Consider the following 10,428-nt stretch of genomic DNA (forward strand, 5'->3'; position numbering starts at 1 on the left):
AGCCTTCAGAATGGGAGAAAATAATAGCAAATGAAGCAACTGACAAACAAGTAATCTCAAAAATATACAAGCAACTCCTACAGCTCAATTCCAGAAAAATAAATGACCCAATCAAAAAATGGGCCAAAGAACTAAACAGACATTTCTCCACAGAAGACATACAGATGGCTAACAAACACATGAAAAGATGCTCAACATCACTCATTATCAGAGAAATGCAAATCAAAACCACTATGAGGTACCATTTCACACCAGTCAGAATGGCTGTGATCCAAAAGTCTACAAGCAATAAATGCTGGAGAGGGTGTGGAGAAAAGGGAACCCTCTTACACTGTTGGTGGGAATGCAAACTAGTACAGCCACTATGGAGAACAGTGTGGAGATTCCTTAAAAAACTGGAAATAGAACTGCCATATGACCCAGCAATCCCACTGCTGGGCATACACACCGAGGAAACCAGAATTGAAAGAGACACATGTACCCCAATGTTCATCGCAGCACTGTTTATAATAGCCAGGACATGGAAGCAACCTAGATGTCCATCAGCAGATGAATGGATAAGAAAGCTATAGTACATATACACAATGGAGTATTGTGTATATGTACCATATACATATTACTCATATTACCATATACATTATTACTCAGTCATTAAAAAGAATACATTTGAATCTGTTCTAATGAGGTGGATGAAACTGGAGCCTATTATACAGAGTGAAGTAAGCCAGAAAGAAAAACACCAATACAGTATACTAATGCATATATATGGAATTTAGAAAGATGGTAATGATAACCCTGTATACAAGACAGCAAAAGAGACACTGATGTACAGAACAGTCTATTGGACTCTGTGGGAGAGGGATAGGGTGGGATGATTTGGGAGAATGGCATTGAAACATGTATAATATCATATATGAAACGAGTTGCCAGTCTAGTTTCGATGCACGATACTGGGTGCTTGGGGCTGGTGCACTGGGACGACCCAGAGGGATGGTATGGGGAGGGAGGAGGGAGGAGGGTTCAGGATGGGGAACACGTGTATACCTGTGGTGGATTCATGTTGATATATGGCAAAACCAATACAATATTGTAAAGTTAAAAAATAAAATTTAAAAAAAAAGAGTGAAAGTGAAGTCGCTCAGTCGTGTCTGACTCTTAGCGACCTCATGGACTGCAGCCTACCAGGCTCCTCTGTCCATGGGATTTTCCAGGCAAGAATACTGGAGTGGGGTGCCATTGCCTTCTCTGAATATTAAGAGGAAAATAGAAAAAAAAAATGTGTAATATCCCCAGTCTCCATATATCTCCAAGAACGGCTCTGGAACTGAATCCTGAATCAGTTTGCTTCATTTTCAGTGTTCTTATTTCAAATGAATTTGGAGCCCCACATAATATTTCCAAAGCTGCAGAGCAGAAAAGAGGTGATCAACAGACTTGGATGGTTCTCCCAATTATAGAATTAAGTCAGGATGTCAGATAAACAACAAATAGTCACACAGAAAGAGTTGCATATTTAAACATTTTGACATTTGTAATAGTCTGTTTCTATGGTATTTTATGTTTTCTAAAATACCATAAAGTAGTCTGTGGTATTTTAGAAAATTTACAGTGAAAAAAACACTTTTCATAGTATCAGACTTATGGTCAAGTTATATTCCTGACTCAATTTGCAGTTGGTCAAGTCAAATAATATATAAAACAACTCACTGTAAATTGAGGCATTGAAAAATGGAAATAAATATCTTTATTTCTATTTCACATCAAGTGAGAGTTACTGACTGCCTTATCTCAAAAAATCACATGGAAAGCATGTTCATCCTATGAAAGAATTTCTAGTAATATTAACTGCAATACTTTTAAGGATAAATACATACGAATAAACAGAGAAGTTGCACCACCAAATTCTAAAAGGTTAAGCATAATTTCATGATTTTTTAAATAAAATTAAGCATGAAATAAGATCAGTGTAAGAGCAGCAGATTGCTGAAAAATGATACTAAAGCATTTAGATAACAATATATGAACAAAATTTTAAAGATAAGAAAAAAGGAGCAAACTGATAATTTTCCTTCATGTCCTATTATTGGTCCTTTAATGGACAAAAATGTTTTCTAGTTAATATTTCATTTACCTTGGGGACAAGTACATAATGCAGTCACCGATTTGCTTAGATTCTGAAATATCATTCATTTATGTACACATTTTCTCTATTCAAATTTACTGTTCTTATCACTTGTCAATTTGCATATATTAAATCATCATGCATAATTTACCATATTTTGAATATTTTATTAATGAATGTCCTTTTCTAAGATTTTTATGTGCTCTTAAATTTTAAACACTCAAACATTTAAAAACTTAAGACTCAACAATTTAGTTCTTAAATGTTACTTTTAAGAAGTGAAATAGTGCAGATATTAACTGCATGATGTTTCTCTGACTATTGGGAAGGACAGTGGGTAGTTATGATAAGCTCTTTTGTTAACAAATGGAACTTTCAAAATAATAAATATTATTTTCAAACTTTGTCACTCTATATCAAGAGTTGACTCATTGGAAAAGACTCTGATGCTTGGAGGGATTGGGGGCAGGAGGAGAAGAGGACGATGGAAGATAGATGGCTGGATGGCATCACTGACTCGATGGGCATGAGTCTGGGTGAACTCCGGGAGTTGGTGATGGACAGGGAGGCCTGGGGTGTTGTGATTCATGGGGTCGCAAAGAGTCGGACACGACTGAGCAACTGAACTGAACTGAACTGAACTTCTACCTTGCTATTAATAATACTTTAGTTGTTCTTTTCCAGTAAATGATGACTATTTTACCTCATGATTTTTTATCAAGGATGATGCTATTTAGAAGCTGATACTTTGCGACAGGGCTTCCCTTGTGGCTTAGCTGGTAAAGAATCCACCTGCAATGCAGGAGACCCCAGTTCAATTCCTGGGTTGGGAAGATGCCCTGGAGAAGGGAAAGGCTACCCACTTTAGTATTCTGGCCTGGAGAATTCTGTGGACTGTGTAGTCTATGGGGTCACAAAGAGTCAGACACGAGTTTCAGTTTCACTTTCACACAGAATAAAGTTAACTGATTTCGACAGTTTTATATTTTATTGGATATATTTCCAGCATTTCAATCTTATTTAATTTTATACACATTAAAAAATAAAATTTCCAACTCATATTCCAAGGCAAATAAATGGAAAGTTGTTGTATGAAAAAGATGTCCATCAACAGGCTTATCTTTATGAGAGTGAATTGTAATTGGAAAGAAAAAAATGTGTAGGTTGTACTGAGTAGTTTTACTTCAATAGTTAACTAATACTTTGATAGTTCTATTTAAAAAAATTTCTGATACTTGTTAAACCCTTAAGAAGGACTTTTATTCAGGACTATCATGATAGGTGTCAAGATTATTGTATTAGGGAAGAGAGATCAAGTTCAGTCCTGACTATAGCCAAGGAACAGAGTTGAGGAGGGGGGGTCGGTGGATGGAAAATCACCAGACTTTATTTTTGGGGGGGCTCCAAAATCACTGCAGATGGTGACTGCAGCCATGAAATTAAAAGACATTCAATGGAAGAAAAGTTATGACCAACCTAGACAGCATATTAAAAAGCAGAGACATTGCTTTGCCGACAAAGGTCCATCTAGTCAAAGCTATGGTTTTTCCAGTAGTCATATATGGATCTGAGAGTTGGACTGTGAAGAAAGCTGAACACTGAAGAATTGATGTTTTTGAACTGTGGTGTTGGAGAAGACTCTTGAGAGTCCCTTGGACTGCAAGGAGACCCAACCTGTCCATCCTAAAAGAAATCAATCCTGAATACTCATTGGAAGGACTGATGCAGAAGCCTAAACTCCAATACTTTGGCCACCTGATGTCAAGAACTGACTCATTTGAAAAGACCCTGTTGCTAGGAAAGATTGAAGGTTGGAGCAGAAGGGGACAACAGAGGATGAGATGATTGGATGGCATCACTGACTCAATGGACATGAGTTTGAGTAAACTCCAGGAGTTGGTGATGGACAGGGAGGCCCAGCATGCTACAGCCCATGGGGTCGCAAGAGTTGGACAGGACTGAGTGACTGAACTGAACTAACCATGGGTTGAAAATACTCTGAATTATTTAGACAGATTTTCACTAGAACTAACATTTGTCTATGTAATATGGGCTAACATTAAAATCTTTTTTTTTTTTTTTTTCATTTAGCAAAATTTAGCATAGTTTTTGAGTGGTTTAGATGCAGTGTTATGAGCAGGGTCAGAGTTTTCCTTTTCCTCTGGCCTTTCTCCTATGCCTTCTGCTTCATGTTTCAAGACATCGCTGTTACTTCATTTATTCCATCCATAGTCAAGACAAAACAAATAGAAACAGGAAGGATGACTAGCACATTTGTGTTTTTTCATGGAAATGTCTCCAGAAGCTCTCATCTAAATATTAATATAGTAAATGGTTCATATTGCCAAACTTTAATGGATGAAGGCTGCAAAATTAAGGAAAATTATCATCATGAGTCCGTAAATGTAATTCTGGGCTTAGGTTCATTGACCATACTGAGGTTCTATAAGTAGGAAATTAGGGGAAAATATAAATTAGGCTTGCAAAATCCATATCTGTCTGACTTTCTAAATATAACTAAAAAACATATTACTAATCATGATAAATTGACTATTTCAAAAATGTATCCAGTGATTTGTAACTACACCTTAAAATGTATTCATTTAATATTGATATAGCTTGGCATACCTGGATATATTTTTATTGACTGATGGTACAAAGAGGAGGGAGGGAAATCTAAAGTTTTAGAAAAAAATCAAAATAAAAGAACAAAACAGAAAAGAACAGGTGGCAACAAAATTTTCTGGTCCTACATTAAATCCCAGAAAAAAAGTGAAACATACACCACAATTGTTGAGTATTGAATAAAACAATTGGCAATGAATATAAATGAGTAAATGAGAAAAATGTGCATATTAATACTGAAGAAAAAACATAATGCAAAAATTAGGTTAGGAATACTAATACCCCAAAACATAATAGCTTGTATCTAAAAGCCTGGAGTTTTCCAAATTCACACTGGTAGCTCACAGAGATTCTGGGAAAGAATAAGAGTTTTGTAGGATGGTTACATTCTAAGCTGTGCAACCAGATAGTGTAGTATCATAATCAGCACTACTGTCAAATGAGTTTAATCTTGTCTGTGCCACTGTTGGCTTCAGTGTTGGGAAGTACCTCATTCTGCTGGCTGTCCAGTTATAAGTTGAGAGGCATTCTTGTGCCACACCCTTATTCATTACATTGAGGAGGAGTGTTTTAGCCAGTTGATGGCTCACAGCACAGCAACTGTTTTCTCCTTCACTTTTAAACATAATAACCACTTCTGTGAGCATGTTTGTTTTTCTTTTAAATTTTACTTCTCAATTTTGACTCAAGGAATGCAGCACGCAGTGACTCCTCTCACACCCCACATCCAGTCCATCAGCACTTACTTTTGAGATCTATCATGTGACCGTCGCTACTTTCAGTCATTGTTGATGTCCAGGCAACCATCGGGGCACTTGGATTGTTATAAAATTCTCCTTGTTTCTCATACTGTTTCCTTAAAGCCATTTTCCACCCAGCAGTCAGATTGATCTTATTGAAACATAGATCAAATAACATGACACTTTTGCTGGTAGCTTTCTGAGAGCTCCCGTTCTCAGATTAAAGCCTAAAACCCTTCCACTACCTGTGACACTCCACATAGTGAGTACCTCATGAACCCACCCCTCAGTCTTCCTCTTTTGCTCTCTCATCTCTCTCATTGTTCTGGTTATTCTCTCCTCCAGAGCCTCCTGATATTCCTTGAAAATGCCACGCTTCTCTCAGGTAAGAGACTCACTGGGCTCTTGTCTCTGTAGAAGAGCAAGGCCTGTAGACACTGGTGCTGCTCTCCCACTTGTCTCTGGGCCTGTTCAGTTGACAATGTTTCAGAGGAGATCTCCCTGAACACCAGCACTCTTAACTTGCCTTTAAACTCTTTAGGAGTTATCAGCATCTTCAATACTGCATTTTTCTTTCTCCTTTTAGAATACGTTCTTCCTCATGAAGAAAAAAAATGTAAATTCTTTAGTCAAGAAACTGTATTTTTCTCTTTCCTCACTGTCTCATTTCAGCACCAAGACACAGTTCTGGCCTAGGGAGTAGATGATTAGCAAACATTTGTTGAATAATCTTGCATATATTCACCCTTGTAAACTGCTGGTTCATTTTGCTCTGAAGTCAATGACAAAAAAGAGTTGTACCTCTATCTTTCACTTCTTTACTTAGAGCAAATATTTATTGCCAATTTCACCTGTGCCCTGAAAACTGCTGAGCTTTTAAATCCTTTAGCTCCATTTGTCTTATGAAGTAGATAGTCACTATATCATTCAGGGTATATCCAGTTTAAAAAAAAGAAACTACTGTAGGTCTTATAACAATCTGATTTTAATACATAGAAAAAGTTGTGCAAGTGGTTAAAAGAGCTCAGAAACAACAACAACAAAAACAGGAGATAGTGATAAAACCTAATAACTAGGACTGGCAGGGAGCCAACCCTCCTCTGGAGGATGGAGAGACAATGGAAGGTAGTGGAGGTCCAGGGTCAAGAAGAGAAACTGTTTCATGATAGAAAAGCTACCTAGTGAGAGGTAGGGCCATGGAGAAAGCTTGATATCTGACAAAGATCATTAGAAGGAAAGAAAAACAGACACAACAAAGCAAAAAACAGGAGCATTGGCTGACCTCCTCACCTATTCCTATCCTCCAGTCTTCTGCTTTTGCCTTCCACTGTCATTTTACAGAGTAGAAACTTTAAATTCAGAGAAGTGAAATAACTTGTGAAGACCCTACAGCTTTTTAAGGACTGAACTGTGATTGGAAACTAAGGCAATGAGACTCCTAATCTCTCAGCTGTTGCTAACAATGATATTTAAGAAAAAAAAACCAAAAACTTGGTTTTCTCTGAATAGGCACAGTGTTTTCTTATCTCTCTATGTGTATATAATTGGTGTATTTGTGTGTGTGTGTGTGTGTGTGTGAGTGATGACTCTGATGCTACTGACACTACATACTTTAAATCAAGCAGTTAAATTCTCTGAGAGGGAAAAAGGGAAAATTTTCCAGTAAGGGCTGATAATATTCACCAAAGCACATTTTTAAGCATTAAGCTGATCTTAATTACCTATTAATTACCTATTAAGCATTAAACATTATCTTAACTACCTATTAAGGCACATCATAGCAGCCCATAACATGCTGCTTGGTAAACAGCAGGCACTCAATAAATGTCTTTCAGTGGTTATTATGCCTTGAATGGCATTACAGATTCAAAACCTTTTTGTGCACCCAAGGTTGAACAAGGTTTATGATAGTAGTGATTGTTCCTGTAATAAATGTATAAACGTTGAATTTTTAGCATGACTATCACAGATATTTAATTTCCATTTATCCTTTGAAATATTTACTTACTACAGATTTTGTGTTCTTGGTGAACTCTTGTTACATTTTTGAAAGGTTTATCTTCCCTACAGGTTAACTTTGGAAACAGTGTTTTAGTCAACATAAGAAGGACTTCCCTCATTCCATTATTTCTGCATGAACATTTTTTAGATATATATGGATTACTTATGGAGAAGGAAATGGCAACCCACTCCAGCATTCTTGCCTGGAGAATCCCAGGGACAGGGGAGCCTGGTGGGCTACTGTCTATGGGGTCACATAGAGTTGGACACGACTGAAGTGACTTAGCAGCAGCATGCTTGTCTGATAATTCACCAAATGATTTGAGAAAAATTTAAAGTTATGTTGATTTGCTTTCTGTACACATAATCCACACTAATAAGTAATTTATAAAAATCCATAAAATAGAAAATTAACTTAAAGGTCACTAGGCTCTCAGTAGAATAAATGACCTTTGATGCTGGAAATCACTGAAGTTTTTTTTTTTTTCAGGTTATGCATAATATATTATGCATCACTTCTATCTAGATATTTCATGAAAAAATTAAAACTCACACAGAATAAAGCATTATAAAATATGTAAAAATTTTAAGACTTTCATAATTGGTTGGATACTTAAAGTACTGCACTGGAAATAGAAGATAAAAGACCATTTATCTTAATATAATAGTAGGTTTTCTGCTATTTAAAGTAGGCAGACATAGAGATTCTTAGAAAAAGAATGATAAAGTGAAATCAGATTAAAAATAATCTTTACTCATCAAATGGCAGATGGAATAGGATAAAAAAATCTTTTTAACAATGTACTTATCTTGGATTTGAAAAAAACACTACCATGTATAAAAGGCAAATTTCATGTCAAGAGCTGTCCTAACCTTAGTCTAAGCTAAAATTCTGAGGAAGGATTTTTTTTTTTTTTTGAGAAATTCTGTTGTGGTAATATTTTATATTAATCTTCTTTTTAATATACCCAATGTAAAATGTTGAAGCAAAGTGTATGATAGGCATTTATTTATCTGCCAAGCTTCTAGGAACTGATATCCTTATCTTATAACATCTGACTGGTCTTGGTATCCACTGAATCCCTGCTAGGATCTGGAATCATTCCCTGATGTCAGATTGTTCTTTATCACCTTCAAATTATTTCTGCACAGTGTTATGTTTTGGGGCTTGCATAACTCAAAAGGTTTTATGACTGGGATAATGATGATGGTGTGGTCACTCACCTAGAGCCAGACATCCTGGAGTGTGAAGTCAAGTGGGCCTTGGAAAGCATCACTACGAACAAAGCTAGTGGAGGTGATGGAATTCCAGTTGAGCTATTTCAAATCCTAAAAGATGACGCTATGGAAGTGCTGCACTCAATATACCAGCAAATTTGGAAAACTCAGCAGTGGCCACCGTACTTAAAAAGGTCAGTTTTCACTCCAATCCCAAAGAATGACAATGCCAAAGAATGTTAATACTACCAGACAATTCAGCACATACTAGTAAGGTTATGCTCAAAATTTTCCAAGTTAGGCTTCAGCAGTATGTGAACTGAGAACTTTCAGATGTACAAGCTGGATTTAGAAAAGGAAGAGGATTCAGAGATCAAATTACCAACATCCATTGGATCATAGAGAAAGCAAGAGAATTCCAGAAAAGAAACATCTATTTCTGCTTCATTGACTGTGTAAAAGCCTTTGATTGTGTGGATCACAATAACTGTGGAAACTACTTAAAGAGACGAGAATATTAGGTCACCTTACATTTCTCAATGGAGAAGGCAATGGCACCCCACTCCAGTACTCTTGCTGGAAAATCCCATGGAAGGAGGAGCCTGGAAGGCTGCAGTCCATGGGGTCGCTGAGGATCTGACACGACTGAGAACTTCACTTTCACTTTCATGCATTTGGAGAAGGAAATGGCAACCCACTCCAGTGTTCTTGCCTGGAGAATCCCAGGGATGGGGGAGCCTGGTGGGCTGCCGTCTATGGGGTCACACAGAGTCGGACACGACTGAAGCGACTTAGTAGCAGCAGCACCTTTCTGATGAGGAACCTGTATGTGGGTCAAGAAGCAACAATTAGAACCTTAACATGGAGCAACTGACTGGTTCAAAATTGGGAAAGAGGTATGGCAATGCTGTATACTGTCACCCTGCTTATTTAACTTATATTTAGAGCACATCATGAGAAATTCTTTTATTACCCCAACCAGTAATGCTGAAGAAGCTGAAGTTGAACGGTTCCATGAAGACCTACAAGACCTTTTAGAACTAACACCCAAAAGAGATGTCGTTTTCATTATAGGGGACTGGAATGCAAAAGTAGGAAGTCCAGAAACACCTGGAGTAACAGGCAAATTTGGCCTTGGAATACGGAATGAAGCAGGGCAAAAACTAATAGAGTTTTGCCAAGAAAATGCACTGGTCATCACAAACACCCTCTTCCAACAACACAAGAGAAGACTCTATACATGGACATCATCAGATGGTCAACACCGAAATCAGATTGATTATATTCTTTGCAGCCAAAGATGGAGACGCTCTATACAGTCAGCAAAAACAAGACCAGGAGCTGACTGTGGCTCAGATCATGAACTCCTTATTGCCAAATTCAGGCTTAAACTGAAGAAAGTAGGGAAAACCACTAGACCATTCAGGTATGCCCTAAATGAAATCCCTTATGATTATACAGTGGAAGTGAGAAATAGATTTAAGGGCCTAGATCTGATAGATAGAGTGCCTGACGAACTATGGACTGAGGTTCGTGACATTGTACAGGAGACAGGGATCAAGACCATCCCTATGGAAAAGAAATGCAAAAAAGCAAAATGGCTGTCTGGGGAGGCCTTACAAATAGCTGTGAAAAGAAGAGAAGTGAAAAGCAAAGGAGAAAAGGAAAGATATAAACATCTGAATGCAGAGTTCCAAAGAATAGCAAGAAGAGATAAGAAAG

Source organism: Bison bison, unplaced genomic scaffold, assembly GCF_000754665.1.
Source record: "Bison bison bison isolate TAMUID 2011002044 unplaced genomic scaffold, Bison_UMD1.0 scf7180017864465, whole genome shotgun sequence".
Taxonomy (NCBI): Eukaryota; Metazoa; Chordata; class Mammalia; order Artiodactyla; family Bovidae; genus Bison; species Bison bison.